This window comes from Ambystoma mexicanum, chromosome 3p (genome assembly GCF_040938575.1).
Source record: "Ambystoma mexicanum isolate Mex_15411 chromosome 3p, UKY_AmexF1_1, whole genome shotgun sequence".
Classification (NCBI taxonomy): domain Eukaryota; kingdom Metazoa; phylum Chordata; class Amphibia; order Caudata; family Ambystomatidae; genus Ambystoma; species Ambystoma mexicanum.
The window spans coordinates 200418010-200431993 of NC_090925.1; the positions used below are offsets into that span (position 1 = coordinate 200418010).

The window sequence follows — 13984 nt, forward strand, 5'->3', positions numbered from 1 at the left end:
GAAAGAATCTGGGCAGTCATTGTTAGGACCATATATATTTATAAAGAGAACTGACCACCCAGCTAGTTCCCCTGCTGCCAGGAGAAATTAACCCTCCTCATCAGCTATTAGATTGTGTAGTTTAAATTCCAATGACCAATGTGTATATCTCGCTACTCCCCAGAAGTGGGTAGTGTAGGATGAACCGTACATATGGACCCCCCACCCATTGAGACTGGGAAGTTTGTGCCCCTCCCCCAAATTGGTCCCCTGCAGACGGACATTCACGTGGTGGTTCCTGGCATAGTTTGAAATCAGGCATGTCTTTTTCCCGTTAGTAAACCCTCGTATATTCCAAGTAGCCAAGGTGACATGTGTGTTGGAGGGAGTATTTACCCTTTGTGGATGTGTCACGTTATGTCGGGACTGTGGTTGGCGACTGAAGGATGTGTATGCCATATTCCAGGTTTCAAATGGTGTGTGAAGTGTGCAAAGTACTTTGTGGTTCTGGAAGAAGGAACCCACCCCCCCTTTCCTCTAAACTTTGTGTTTCAGTTCAATTAACCGTGTGAACGCCTCGCCCCCATCCCCCTCCCACCTCACCTACACCAGAAAACACCATCCTACTGGCCAGAACAGACCACCACCACCCTCCCAATCAACACTAAACATCAACCCCAAACAAGTTGCTTTGCCACTGGGCAAGGGGGGTGTCGGCGGACGTTGTGCTTCCAGTTTGGCGAAAGGCTCATTGCTACATTTATCTACCACATTTGAATTTCCATATGCCGTTGTTACTCCAGTAGTTTCTATGTGAATCCCCGGTGGGATGCGCAGGAAGTGCCTGTGGGCAAACCGGGCTCTGGGAAAGGATCAAGACTCCCTCCATACAACTCGGGAGGCCCGGTGTGGGGAGGATCCTGGGTCCTGGATTTCCGAGGCAAACCTTTCAGCGGCCTCCGGGGACGTGAAGAACAATGTTTTCCCTTTGTGCACGACCCTGAGTTTGGCAGGGAACATCATTGAGTAGCGAATGTTTTACTTTCTCAGGATGAATTTTGCTGCTTGGAAGGGCTTCCTCTGATCTTGTACCTGTTGGCTGAAGTCCTGGAATGGTCTTATTGTTGGCAAGCCCCACCGCAGAGTTTTTTTCCTCCCTTGCTGCCCGGAGCAGAATATCTTGGTCTTGGTTATTGAAGATGTGAGTGATTACGTCTCAGGCGGCTCATGGGGGTGGTCCGAGTGCCAGCGAGTGGTGGGCCCTGACCACCATGAATGGGTCCGGTGGGTCGTCAAGGATCTCTTTGAGTAATTTTTCCACTAACTGTTCCATGTTGTCTATTGGGGTGTACTCGTCGACTGCCGTGATTCATCTCCCTTCAAGGTCATCATTCTCAGCCACAACTTCTGTGAGCGTTTGTTGCAATGACGCTACCTCTCGTTGGAGTTGAGCAATTTTATCCTCTCCGTCCCCAATCCGGTGTTCCGCCTCTGACATTCTGCCACAGTTTATCTATTTGGATCGCGGAGATGTCTACTTAGCATGTTAGTGCATCGAATTTAGCGCCCAAATTGTCTGTGCTGCTCTTTAAACGCCAACAATGTCTGGTTACGTGCGGAGATGTCCACGTGGAAGGGTCTGGGGGCATCCTCCTGTTGGGGTGGGTCTCAGTCTGTTCTTGAGAATTGGTCCATCCTTGACTGTTTCTTTTGATTGCCCATCCTCGGTAAGTCAATCTATATGCCTCTAGATCTTGTGGGCAGTATGTTAGTTGCCATGTAGAGCAGCGGCGTTCCGTTCGGGCCAGTGTCCCCAAGTGCTGCAGCAGACTGTTGGTGAGACGACACAAGACCTTTGTTGTTTGTTGCGGGGGCCAGTCCGGAGGGGGGGGGACAATTAATGTTGTTGCTGCAGCCTGGTGTTGAGGGCCTTGGTAGGCTGTGTGGGTGGTCCACCTGATCCCTAATGCCGTCGAGTTCTCTGGGCAATCAATTTCCCCTCTGTGGCCTGACTAGGCGGTCAGCAAGGTGGAACTCCCTTTACCATGCTCCAGCTATGGCATATATGAGGTAGCAGTAGCGCGAGTGTGGGCACAAGAGTGGTGTACCTGGGCGTTGACCCCAGGTAGGGGGGTGCATGGAATGTGCCCGCCCAGCAACCCTTCCAGTTTGCAGTGAAGCGGGCTGCGGTTTGTTTGGGGGGCTAGGGTTTAGGGTGATTGCCAATGGTGGAACCTGGTGCAATAGGGATATAGATCCCCTTCCCTGCCCAAACCGGCCCTCCAATTACTAAGGTGGAGCAGGCCCTCAGATCCGGGTCAGGGCTAGGGGGAGGTTGGTGTGCGTGGGTTCCCCCATCCTTGTCCCCCGACTCACCATGAATTAAGAATTGGGTATTTTCCCTCTTGTTTTGTTGTTGTCGAGGGACTCTTTACAGATTAAGCACTCAAACGGGAAAACAGGTTACCCCTCTCTCTGTCCATGTTATGTTAACTGATTAGCCAAACACAATACTTCTACATTTCTCTGCCATGAAGCATAACTGAGACGATATTTCAAAACATTTACAATTTATTTTTCTCATAACTATTTTTATACATACATTTTCACCATCACACACAGTGTGATTGTACGATACCAATAATTAAAACACTAATGTACACAAAAATCTCAATTTACAAATTAAGACAAACCATCATAATGATAAAACACAAACAAGCCATTTGATAGGGTGAAGGGAACAGTGTGGAAGTAATTTTGTATTCATAGAGGAAAAAATGAATGATCTCTGTTTGTTCAATTTCCAGGACGGTCATCACTCTGTTGTATTAGTCTCAACCCTTACAGAGACAACTGTTCCATCAAAAAGTACAAAACCACAACAAGATTGTTGACATGTTTTGGCCCCATTTCTTAATGAGACACCATCCTTGATGTCATTTTTCCAGTTGTTGTACTGGCCTTCTTCAGGACGCACACGTATTTTGATATGTTGTATTGCAGAGTTCTTTAATACTCCCATGGTCTGGCAATGGTTGCACTAAAAATGATAAAAAGCAAGCCGTCACACTTTTATAGTTCATGCCGTGATTCATAATTTACAATCGGACAAGCTCTATCTGTAGTTGGCCAAATCGGTCTGGTCATTGATCATAACCCATGGACCTGAGCAAATTTTACCTGATTCCAAACTAATGAGGAATTACACAGTATTATTCCGTATCTAGACTTAATCTATTCCTACACGCTATCATTTTGGTGAAAAAAAACGTGTGTTATGGTCTTCAAGGGATCGGCCTATATTTGACACACAGTAAGGTCACAGGACTAGTGTTGATTAAGAATATTAGGAAATCTATAAGGTAAAGGGAAGATTGGTCCAACCGATGGTCATTCACAGGTTGTATTTCTTATGGACATTTCTATATGGCCCGGTATTTTCATTCTTTGACCTGTGAGAAGGACCACAGAGTGGCAAATATGTCACATACACAAGGTCACAGGTAGGTTGAACACGGTTTTATCATTGAAAAAACTTTTTGGGGGAGAAAGGGGATGAATACCCAATTATCTTTTGCCATTATTTGCAAGGTGCCGCCAAATTGTTGAACAGCTAGTAACACTTACTATTCAAAGAATTTCGAAGACACAGGCCTGGTTCATCCAGTCTTAGTTGTGAAAAGCTTCTTCTTTTATATTCAGGTGATCAAGGGCAGGATCAGATGTGGAGGACATACGTTGTGAGTCCTACAGTTCTACAAATAGGGAGGACAAAAAAACGATGTTGCTGTCCTATTTCTCTTTATTCGAAAAAAACTAACTTGAGACACATCTACATAAGTTTCTTTTTGATAGCTAAACTTAAGTTTGCTTATTTATTTATGTCAGACCATAATGGCGTACTATCATCATTGAGTAGTACAGAACTTTTGCACAAAAGTGTTGTTACTAACCCTCACTACAAGGCAAAGTTTAATATATCATTGTAAACTTTTGCCCTCATGGGCTCATGTATGTCTTTTTTTAAGGCCCGGTGTGAATTAGTTGCCTACCAATTTTTAGATGTGTGTTCAAAAATAAATAGCATATACACTTTACTCTTTCTGTGACCATGTTTTGTGACTAATATTTGTTAAACCTAATCTCTCTGCTGCAACCCTTACCTTTGTCTTTAAACGGGGGTAGCTTCTGACTCCTCTTCTCTCTCTCGTATATTACATACCCTCTCGAGTCAGGCCCCCCTTAAACAAAAAAGAGGGCCCCCTTGCTCTCCCTATCTCTTATTTTATTTGCGTACAAAAATTTCCTGTAGTTTATTAACCGCTTATATGTTGTCTGCTGATTGCATCTAATATGCATTCCCTTTCATCTTTAGTCTCGGATATGGCAGCGGCCCTCTTGTGGTAGCGCAAGATTTTTCAGCGCTAAGGTTATATATATAAATTATATATTTGTTTTCCTCCCGAATCTAAATATTCATGCAAGTACCAACATGCCGTTCGCAGTTGCGTAATTACAGATGCACCAAACATCTATACACACCCGCGAAGGCTACACTTACTCTTCACGCGCCTTCCAATTGAAGGGAAATGGGATCCTCCTTGTTGAAGACAAGATGACTTTCTCTCTTCCAAACGAGTTGTAAAGGTTAGTATGGAGACAGCGCTCTTTATACCCTATAGTGCTGTGTGCATGAGGGAAAAAACACAGCGGGAACAGGGGTTATTCACCTATTTTTACACACAGCAGACAGGCTGTGTGACCCAGGAGGGAAAGAATGCTTGGGAAGAAATCTTTATAGGTCGAGCAGCCCAGCAGGTTAAAAACGGCTTTATACCTTTTAGCGGTCTGCTTTTTACATGGCTACCCCCAACAGTTAAAAACCAGACCATCCTCCACTATGTAGTATAATTTCCTAGAGTCTCCATCACTTACTTGGAAAACTTGTTTCACACGTAAACGTCAGCTCAGCGTAGGCTCTGCTGCAGTGTCTAAGACGGACGTGCTTCATATTCTACAGAAGCGCAAAAACACGGATGCTCGTTCTCAAGAGGAGCCTTTTTGTAGTATCTTTTCCACGTGATTCGTACACGAAAGGTCACGTGTTAGCAACGCCATGTACAGTTCATCATGGACATCTCAAATAGCGGCCATTTTAGAGTGGCACGATTAGTGTCTATCTTCCCTCATGGTTTTTTATTTATGGTGCTTACATCCACTCTGTCAAACTACTGACAACCACAACCCAACGAACTACTACGTCAATTGCAAAAGTTGCGCCGGGATTTCTCTCCTTTAAAAAAAAAAAAAAAATATATATATATATATATATATATATATATTTTGTTCTATTCTTCAGCCTTTAATCAAGTAGTCCGCCTCAAGACTTGCTCCTCTCTATTGTACCTGTACTTCACCTGCCACCGAATTAAATCCTGGCAAAAATCAGTATGGAGCAAACACTACATTGTAAGTGTTTTCAGCCCACCCGCATCGTTGTGTGGGGGCCGGCCGCCGTTGCGACCGTAACGTAATGACGTCCCGGACGTGACGTCAGGGGAAGGGGCGGGAGGGACGGGAGGGGAGTTCGGCAGTTGCTGCCAGAGTTGAATAAAGGAAGGTTGTACGCACCGCTGGCTCCCGCGTATTATTGCCGCGTGGCCTGCGCGCGCTGCGCATTACTCAGGCTACGGCCCGACAATGGCGACGAGGAAGTACGGCCCACTAGTGCCGTGTTGAGGTCCGCAATCGTGCGGCTCGGCGAGTCGGCGCACCTCCACAACGCGTGACAGCTGGGAGCTGCCAGCATCCGACTGCGGCGTTGGACCACGCCGTGATCCCGTACTGAGGGTCTGCGCACCACACGGGCAGGCACAGCCCCACAGCAGGGGAGCGGGAACAACCCCACCGTCAGAGGCACGCCGGTCGGCGGAAAGCGGATCAAGATGTCGGATACTGCAAGCACGCCTGCCTCATCCACAGGAGGGGCAAGCACCGCAGCAGCCTCGCCAGGAGGTGGCGATGGTACTCAAGGCAACAATCTGCCCCCTCACACAGAAGGAGGAGCAGCGCAGGTGATGCAAACCCCTTCGAAATTAGAGACACATCAAATCTGGGGCCCCGTTGGACGATATGGCTCAGGGACTTCAAATTCTACACGGGAGCGATAGGACTAACCGATGACGCAAGGTTGAAGAACACGCTGTTCATGGCAGTTGGGCCAGCAGTGAGGGACATAGCCGGAGAGCTACTCAACGTCGACACAGTAACATACGGTGAACTCCACGCCAAATTATCTGAATACTTCGCTCCACATACAAACGTCGACTATGAACGTCACGTATTCCACACGACCAGGCAAGAAAAGGGCGAATCCATTGACAATTTCGTGATGCGCCTGTTAGGCAGAAACCTGTGCAGTTCCCTTGGGGAACACTGCAAAAGATTTAAGACTACAGGTAGAGCAGTAAACCCCTTTGGTAGCAGTCTGTACCACCCAGATTTACCTGGTAGCTGTGGCTGAGCAGTCAGACCTCTCTCAAGAAGAGTTAGGCAGTATGCAAAGTATACACAATATGTACCAAAACACAATAGCACAAGCAAACACTGACCAGAGCTTGGTTTCAAAAGAATATAGTTATTTATTTAAAAACACACATAAGTAAAAACACTCTAGCAACGAATACGGTAAAAACACTTCAACACAGTTATAATGAAAGTAAATTCAATCCTTTCTCCTATCTAGACAACTCTAGGTTAACACCACTTAATTAAAACAGAGGTGAGTGCTTAACGTTAGATGACACTCTAGTAGTTTCCAAGAAAGGGAGAGAAAAAGCAGAAATAGGTTAGACACACCACTCTAAGGTCCAGAACACTTGCAATAGGCTTTAAAGAAGACTAAAGTCACAGGTGAGCAAAAGTCACTAGGCAGGGCCCACTCTTAGAGTAGCCGGAGCGAAAATGTGCCCAAGATCACACTGTTAGTTAGAGATTCAAAGTCTTGCAAAGAGTCAAAAAGAGTTTAGAGTGGCTCAGAAAGTTTAGCCAAGGTGTCCCAGGCACTCCCAGGTTCGAAAGCCGGGGGCTAAATCTACCCCGTACAGTCGGTAGCAAGGGAAGCCAGGCGGAACACAGTACCTTAAGCGGAAAGGATCCTCCAGCGGGGGCAGTTGTTCCAGGCAGTGACAGCAAGGCTCGACGTCGGTCAGGGGAGAAGAATATCTCGCTGAAGAGCAGAAGAGAAAGGTCGTAGCACTGCCCGGGAAGAAACCAGCCGCGGAGTCCTCCGGTTAAAGGGTTGGTACCGACTTTCGCGGTATGGGGGTAAAGTGTGGTATTCCGGATGCCGGGGTGCTTGGCACAGGCAAGGCGGCCACGAGATACCTCAAAAGAACGGAAAGAAGGCGAAAACTGGTTGTCCCCACCAGTCAAGGGAAGGAGCCACTCCGTTAAGAGTTCTCCTCGGTCGTCGGGAAAAAGTGGTGAGACGGTTCAGCAGGGCTCCACCGGGTGGTGTCGTCGAAGCAGGTCGGCTCAGCTCTTCCCTCGTCGGATTCTTGGTCCTGTGGCGACTTCTGAAGTCCCAGTCCCCAAAGCCCTGCTTTTATGCAGCAAACCCCCATTCACCCAGCCTAGCTGTCACTCAAACATGCTAAGTGGTGAGCCGGGCGGCTCACCACTTGGGCCAATCAGGACGGAGTGCGACTTGAGTTACCAAGGTAACTCAGTCCAGGGTGCCTAAATCCCCCTCCACCCCTCCTAAGTACCCCAGACAGAGTGGCACCACTTTGGAGGGCTTCTGTGGAGAAGCCCGCCAAAAGTGGAACAAAGGGCTCCACTTTGGGTCAGAGTTACAGAGGCGAACACCAACGCCATTTTAGAATCAAGTTTTGGCAAAAAGTCCCAACCGGAGTTATAAAAATAAATATATAAACCGGCGGTATGTTTAAGGCTACCGTAAATAAATAATTAAATGTGTTAGCCTAAAACAATGGGAAATCCCATAGGAAAATATTCGCGGTCGAATATAAAAAGTAGTTTCCACTGCCACCAGCCAAAACTCGATCAGGGGGGACGGAGACGTGCCCCCTCGACTAACAGACCCTGGGGCAATCGAATTGCCCCAGCCAGTACGTCCACAATATGATGGTTTGTACTGGTTCTGTTCAGGATTCAAGACTAGCAAAGTCTTTGGTGACTTTACATGCCCTGGGAGACAGTAGTCAGTCCCAGGGTATGGAGTCTATGTTGGGGAGTCCCTAGGACACCCCTGGGTCACGGCACAGAGGGTGCTGTGTGACCCACATCACAAAAATACATGAGGCCCTATGGAGTAAAAGACCCCATAGCCCATTCAACACAAGGTTTAACCAAGAAAACACACTTCAACATGTCCAAGAGTGAGGGTAAAAGAGTCTCACTTTTGGCAGGAGAAAAAAATTAAACCCCAGAAATCCAGCAAAGCTGCTGGGGGACTCACTAGGTAGGGAAATTCAGCCTAAACAGAGAATTCTCCCTAACACTCGCCCCCCCCAGACTAAGGGACAGGAGGATTTAATCCACTCCTGGATGAACCTCATACCTCTAGTCGATGATATACATCCTAGAGAGTCCATCAGCATTTTGATGGTGACACCCTGACCTGTGCTCAATGGTGAAATCAAACCCTTGCAGGCAGATTGACCATCTCAATAGTTTTGGATTTTCCCCTTTCATTTGCATTAACCATCTCAAGGGTTGGTGGTCAGTCTGAATAACAAAAGTAGAACCATACAAGTATGGCCTAAACTTCTTCAGTGCCCACACAATAGCAAAGCATTCTCTTTCGATAGTTGCCCACCTTGTCTCAGGATCCTTCAGTTTCCTACTGATGAAGCAAATGGGGTGCTCCCTACCCTTCTCATCCAGTTGGCTTAGAACTGCACCTATACCTACATTGGAAGCATCAGTTTGTACAATGAAAGGTTGGTGGTAGTCAGGAGCTCTCAATACTGGAGCCTGGCAAAGAGCTCTCTTCAGTTTTTCAAAGGCCTGATTGCACTCCTCATTCCATTTTACCTTCTTAGGGAATTTGGGAGAGGAGATTACATTCAGTGGAGAAGCTATGGTCCCATAGTTCTCAATGAAATTCCTGTAATACCCAGTGAGGCCTAGAAAAGCTCTCACTTGGGTTTGAGTAGTTGGTGTTGTCCAATTTTGCACAGCTTCAATCTTGCTGGGCAAAGGCCTTATTTCTCCACCTCCTACCTCATGTCCAAGGTAGACCACTTTACTTTGACCAATCTGGCACTTACTGGCTTTGATTGTCAAATGGGCCTGTTTCAGAGCCTGCAACACATGTCCTAGGTGGTTCACATGTTCTTCCCAGGAGTGGCTGAAGACTGCAATGTCATCCAAGTATGCCATGCAGAAATCTTCCATCCCAGCCAGAACCTGGTTCACCATCCTTTGGAATGTGGCAGGTGCATTTTTCAGTCCAAAAGGCATGACCTTAAACTGGTACAAGCCAACTGGGGTTGAAAATGCAGTTTTCTCCTTGGCATGGTCTGTCAGGGCTATTTGCCAATAGCCTGACGTCAGGTCAAATGTGCTGAGGTACTTGGCTGCACCAAGTTTATCCACCAACTCATCTGTCCTGGGCAAAGGGTGGGCATCAGTCTTGGTGACTGCATTTAGAGCTCTATAGTCCACACAGAATCTCAAGTCTTTGGATCCTGCCTTTGGTACTAACACAACTGGGCTAGACCATGGACTAGTAGAGGGCTCTATTACCCCGAGATCAAGCATCTTCTTGACCTCTCCTTTGATGTGGGCTCTGATATGTTCTGACATTCTGTATCCTCTGCTTTTGACTGGCAGACAGTCACCAGTGAGTATCTCATGCTGGCCCCAAGGGGTCAAGCCTGGTGACAGTGAGAACAGGGAGGCAAACTGATTTAACATAGATTTGCACTCCTCTTGTTGCTCAGGTGTCAGGTCTGAAGAGAGATTGACTCCCTCAACTTTTTCATCTAAAGGTACACCTCTGAGGAGATCAGGGAGAGATTCACTCTCTTCCTCCTCTGCAGCTGAAGCTAGAAGCAAGGCTCCTACATCAGGTCTGGAGATGTATGCTTTTAGTCGGTTGGTGTGGAAGACTCTAGGAGCTTCCCTGGGTCTGCCCAGATCCACCAGATAGTTGACCTCTCCAAGTTTTCCCACAACCTTGAAGGGTCCCATCCATTTGTCTTGCAAGGCCCTCTGCCTTGTTGGGAGCATAACTAGAACTAGCTGGTCTTGAGTAAACTCAACCATGTTAGCCTTCTGGTCGTGCCAATGTTTGACCAGGGCTTGACCAGCTTTCAAGTTGTCACTTGCTTCTGCCATCATGTGTGACATTCTCCTCCGGAGACCTATCACATAGTCAGTCACTCTGACTGGCTTGAGGGGAGGAGCACCTTCCAACCCCTCCTTAATCAGGGCCAATGGACCTCTGACTGGATGGCCATAGAGAAGCTCAAAGGGAGAATAACCTACTCCCTCCTGAGGGACTTCTCTATAAGCAAAGAGAAGGCATGGCAGTAGAAGGTCCCACTTTTTCTTAAGGGGTTCTTCTAAAGCACCTATCATGCTCTTCATGGTTCTGTTAAACCTTTCAACCAACCCGTTTGTCTGAGGGTGGTAGGCGGTTGAGAACTTGTAGGTAACTCCACAGGTTTTCCACATGGCCTTCATGTAGTGGGACATAAAGTTTGACCCCCTGTCAGAGATTACCTCTTTAGGAAACCCAACCCTGGTAAAAATACCAAGGAGGGCTTTAGCCACAGCCGGAGCTGTAACAGTCCTCATAGGAATGGCCTCAGGGTATCTAGTAGCATGGTCTACTACAACAAGGATAAACCTGTTGCCTGAGGAGGTTGGAGGATCAAGGGGACCAACAATGTCAATCCCTACCCTCTCAAATGGGACTCCCACAACTGGGAGAGGCACTAAAGGTGCCACATTCTTGGAACCAACCTTACCAGAAGTCTGGCAGGTATGGCAGCTCTTACAATATCTATCTACTTCAGCCCCCATCTTTGGCCAATAAAAGTAGAGTGAGAGCCTTTCCTTGGTCTTCTTGAAACTCAAGTGGCCAGCCAAAGGTATCTCATGGGCTAGTTGTAAGAACTGTTGTCTGTTTTCTTGTGGGACTACAAGGCGTTTGTAGTCTCCAGGTTCAGACTCAGTGGGTTCACTGTAGAAGAGGCCATCTTCCCAGTGCAACCTATACTTCCCAGGCTCTTGCCCATCAGCTTGAGAAGCTGCCTGGTGGCGGAGACCCTCCAGAGTTGGACATTCTCTTTGCCCCTTACGAAAAGCTGCCCTGCTAGGCCCACCTTCTGCCAGTAAAGACTGCAGCTCAGGATGGTCCTCAGGGTCCAAATCTCCAATAAGGTTGGGGCCTCCTTCTAGCTCTTCCTCAGAGTCTAGCTCAACCACACAGGGTTGTACCTCCCTCTCAGCCTCAGCTGGAGGGGGAGTTACAGGTGTAACTTTGGACAACCTCGGGGAAGTCCTTGTTGGAAGCACTGGAGTGCTTGCTGCTGGCTTTTTCCTAGGAGTCTTGGGTTGCCCCTTTGCTCCTGATCTGGTAGTTACTGCAGTAAGTTGCTCCAGTGGTAGAGGAGTGATTTCTGTCATCATCTCCTGAGATAACCCTCTCAGGGTTTTCTCCCTTGCAGGTTTTGTGAGTTCCTGAAACCTTTTGCTAGGAGGTCTGGGGGTATGAGATACAACTCCAAGAGCTTTGAGGTCATTACCCAACAGAACCCTACCTGGCACTTCACATTGTACACTGACAGGTATTTTTACAGCCATATCATTACATTGGATGAGAACTGGTAACTGGGGACACATCTGCACAGGCCCACCAGCTAACTTGGTGAGGCATTTGGGTGCCTTAGCAACATCCTCTGCCTTGAAAAATGATTCATCCACCACAGTTATGCTGGCTCCAGTGTCCCTAATGGCAGGAGTCTCCTGACCATTCACCTGGACACTGTCCTTATAATACTCTTTAGTATTATCTGGGATAGAGTTATAGACATCTAAATTCTGTTGCTCCCACAACCCCAGAGAGACTAAAGAAACACTAGCTGAGACTCCAGTGGGTTCATCAGCTAGTAATAGAAAGTTTCCACTTGCCATATGTACTTCCTCTTCTGGAGCGAAGGCTAAGGAGGCAAGCTGGACCCCTGAAGGTTTACCCTTACATCTGGGATCTCCTTTCACATGGTCAGTAGCCTTACAAACAAAGCATGAGCCAAAGGCTCGCTGGAATGGAGGCTTGTTCTGACCTCCTTCTGGTCTGGGACCAGAAGGTACACTAGCCTGATTTGGTTTCCCTTGTGGCTTACCCTTATAGTTTTGTTTGGGGCCCTCTTTGGAATTTGTAGTATTAGAATTCTCTTTGGAGTCCTTCTTAGACTGTTTTTCCCCATCCTTCTTCTGAGTTACCCCAGAATCCTTGTGAGTGGCCCTGTTGGCAACCCACAAGTCAGCAGCCTTAGCTAGTTTCCGGGAATCTAATTCCCTGGAATCAGCCAAGTGTTGTCTGAGCTCAGGAGAGCAGGCATCATAAATAGTCTCCAACATAAACAAATTCTTCATACCTTCATAAGTGTTCACCTTGTAACCCTTAATCCATCCCTCTAAGTTTTTCAAACATTCATTCACCCAGGTAGCCCAAGGGGTACCATCATGCTTTTTGAGGCTCCTAAACCTCTTAAGATACTGGGAAGGGGTCTTCCCAAACCTAGCTATTAAAGCTAGTTTCACACATTCATAGTCCTTCCTATCCTCCTCCCCCATCTCCATTACCACATCAGTTGCAACAGGGGGAAGCCTAGAGAACAACCAGGTGAGTAAGTCATTTCCTGTGATGTTCTGGAGCCCATGATTATATTCAAACAGAGACAACCAATCCAACACATCCAACTTAGGCTCATACATACCAACCAATTCTTTAGGCATCCGGGGTCTTTTAGGACTGGAACTTCTAGAGGAGCCAGAGAGAGAAACATTCTCAACAGATAATTTCTTCATTTCTAAGTCATACTTGAGCTCCATTTCCCTTAGCCTTAGTTCTTTGTCAGTTTGAGCATTAAGTTTCTTATACTCCAATTCTAGCTTCATTTTCTCCAGTTCAAAGTACTGAGGACTAAATGTGGGACCTGGTAAAGGTCCAGTAGGTACAGCAGGTAGAGCAGGCAGAGGCCTAGGGGGGACAGTTACAACAGCCTCACCCTCCTCTTCTGACTCTTCCTCAGAAACATCAACATTTTGCTCCATGTTAACTTCAATACTGTCATCTACAGTTGCTGGAGTGGTAGGTTCCTCTGAACCATCACCCAGACTTTGGTTAGCTAACAATCTTTCAATCAGCTCCATTTTCTTGCCCTTAGTCAGGAGATCCTTATGTTTACAGAGCACTCTTAAACAATCAGCAGTTTTGGCTGCAAGGGACTCTTGACTATAGCTTTCTATAACTGACATGTTAGAGGTTTTACTTTTTCAGTGCTAAGCTTTGTGGTTAGTTGCACTAAGGTATCTAAAGCACAATAAAATGTATACTCAATACAAATCCCACCGCTGTACACCAGTGTTAGGCAGAAACCTGTGCAGTTCCCTTGGGGAACACTGCAAAAGATTTAAGACTACAGGTAGAGCAGTAAACCCCTTTGGTAGCAGTCTGTACCACCCAGATTTACCTGGTAGCTGTGGCTGAGCAGTCAGACCTCTCTCAAGAAGAGTTAGGCAGTATGCAAAGTATACACAATATGTACCAAAACACAATAGCACAAGCAAACACTGACCAGAGCTTGGTTTCAAAAGAATATAGTTATTTATTTAAAAACACACATAAGTAAAAACACTCTAGCAACGAATACGGTAAAAACACTTCAACACAGTTATAATGAAAGTAAATTCAATCCTTTCTCCTATCTAGACAACTCTAGGTTAACACCACTTAATTAAAACA

The 13984-nt window shown here is 46.7% G+C and overlaps 1 protein-coding gene and 1 long non-coding RNA gene across 3 annotated transcripts in view; one reads left to right on the forward strand and one right to left on the reverse strand.

The window, feature by feature from the left end:
• Positions 1-13984, forward strand: part of USP5 (ubiquitin specific peptidase 5) — a 1083475-nt gene that overhangs the window by 246076 nt on the left and 823415 nt on the right. The gene's annotated exons all lie outside the window — the stretch shown is intronic.
• LOC138580253 (uncharacterized) lies at positions 2536-5015 on the reverse strand. Its single transcript, XR_011304220.1, has 4 exons — positions 4915-5015; positions 4541-4663; positions 3607-3734; positions 2536-3019 (listed from the first exon to the last, which is right to left on the reverse strand). It is a non-coding gene; the product is annotated as an uncharacterized lncRNA (long non-coding RNA).